This window comes from Rutidosis leptorrhynchoides, chromosome 3 (genome assembly GCF_046630445.1).
Source record: "Rutidosis leptorrhynchoides isolate AG116_Rl617_1_P2 chromosome 3, CSIRO_AGI_Rlap_v1, whole genome shotgun sequence".
NCBI lineage: Eukaryota > Viridiplantae > Streptophyta > Magnoliopsida > Asterales > Asteraceae > Rutidosis > Rutidosis leptorrhynchoides.
Window position 1 is genome coordinate 467,833,573 of NC_092335.1, and position 2,277 is coordinate 467,835,849.

A 2,277-nucleotide genomic window follows, 5' to 3' on the forward strand; every position below is an offset into this window, starting at 1 on the left:
TGCTAAAGGAATTAGCACAGCTATGTGTTAAACGTTTACTCAGTTTTCGAGAGTTTTTCAGGTGCATAACTATATGCATAAATCTTTCCTTCCGTAGATGAAGTGCGGTTGGTTCATCCTCTTGATTGAGGTGTTTTCAAGAATCATGAAAGGTTTGAACGTAGATTGTAATCGTCAAGATACAAATAAGGTTTAAGATGAAATCAAGTGGCAAACTTGAAGAAATGTCTAGTTTCATATGTTATAATCAATATTTTAATTCATTTTAATTGTCCAATATTAGTAGTCCACAGTTAGTAGTCCATAGTTAGTAGTTCAATAATTCATATATAGTTTAATATATTATATTCGAATTAATTAACGTATCGTGACCCATTGTATACATGTCTCAGACTCGATCACAACTCAAAGTATATATATTATTTTAGAATCAACCTCGACCCTTTATATGCTAACTCGAGCATTACCGCAATATAGAATGACTTACAGTTATTCAAAATAATATATATAGATGACGTCAATATGGTATGTCAAAACATTGCATACGTGTCCTGATTTATTCGACGATATTTAAAGTGAGTAAAATAAACATTGACTTACGATATTTAAATGTAACAACCCTGATTTTTCCATTACTTCCGTTAACCTTCCGTTAGTTTATTTAACGGCGATTATTTAACTTTTATGTGTTTATGTGTAATAAATGCATACTTGATCTTCGGAGGGTTACAATAATTAATATGGGTTGATATTAATTCAAATAAATATTTCGGATAATGAAATACGATAAAAATGATACGATTTTGATAATAGCTTTTTGAGCAACGAAACGCTCGGGTTTATTTTAATAATTAATTTTATTAATTATTAACTTTTTAAAATATTTAATTTATTGGGTTTTTAATAAATTAAACGATTGGTTGCGTTTAACGATCGGGTTAGCGTTCCGGGCCTTCGGTACGACTAAACGACACTTGAAATGGACCACGAGTACAAGGAATTGGACAACACGAGCCCGGGAGTACCCCATGGGGCCCATTCGGCCGACCCCCTCCCCTCTCCCCTTTATTTTGTTAAATGTTGGTTTAGTTGATGGACTTAAGTGTATTTATCGATTTTAGGGCTAAATATATAAGGGCATGTATAAACCTAAACTGTGTAATCTTCCCCATTTATTTTTGGTCGACTTTTTTGGCTCCCTCTCCCTCCTCTGCTGCAGTCGACCATCACCCACACACACACATTCAATTTTCAATTTTTGATCAATCTTGTTTCACAAACGTTGCAATTCTCGATCTCCTCTACGCGTTGGTATAATTCTTTTAGCGATCTAAGGTATATTTACATGAACCCTAATTTGTAAAATCTGATTTTCATGAGAGTTTCATAGTTATGTTGTCAATTGCTCAAGTCTATACGCGTTCGTGTTAATCGTTATCGTTATTTTGATTGTTTGATGCGCTAGGGTTTAAAAACGAATTTGTTTTTGCATGATCAGAAAAATTAAGTTTTTCAAATGTTAATTATTATGTTATAATCAGATTTATTGCGAAGAACTATTGAGTTTAGGCTTTGGATTCGCTTGATTTCGTTTTCGTATGATTAAGTTATGTCAATTTGAATTATCGTTGTGTTTTTGTTGCTTGATCAGAAATCTGGAATTGTTAGACAACGAATTGGCATGTGAAACTTATACTACTAGAAATATAATTTAAAAACACTCAATTTAGACTAGGATATCATGTCGTTTGCTTATGTATAGCCTGATATATGCTTGAATTAGTGTAAAAGTAGTTTTATACATCACTTGCATGAAAATAACCTTGTATGATAAAATGTATTAACTTCTGCGATTAAAGCTTTGCATATTTGAAATTTAGACAAAAATTACTTCACTTTTCATGTGGATATCATAGGCTAATTGTATCTAGATCTTCGGATAATCGCGTGCGAATATGACTAGCTAAATGAGAATCGAATCTGAAAATTGGTCACTCTTTTATACTCTGTGGATTGTGTGTATTGCATGAGCATGTATGCTTCTGAAAAATGAAACTTAACATAACATGTGACTTATTGTTAGTTTATGTAAATCTCTGAAACCATATGCATTGGGCACAATAGAGCCATACTTTATGTGAATTCTGATTTGAGCTGAAAACTGAATGTTCAACTTGCACGAATAAACTGTACAAATTGGCTAAACAAAAGTTGCTAGATTTTTTATATGTGTTACTTTGATTTGTCTTTGAACTATGGCCACTGGTCTTGTATCAA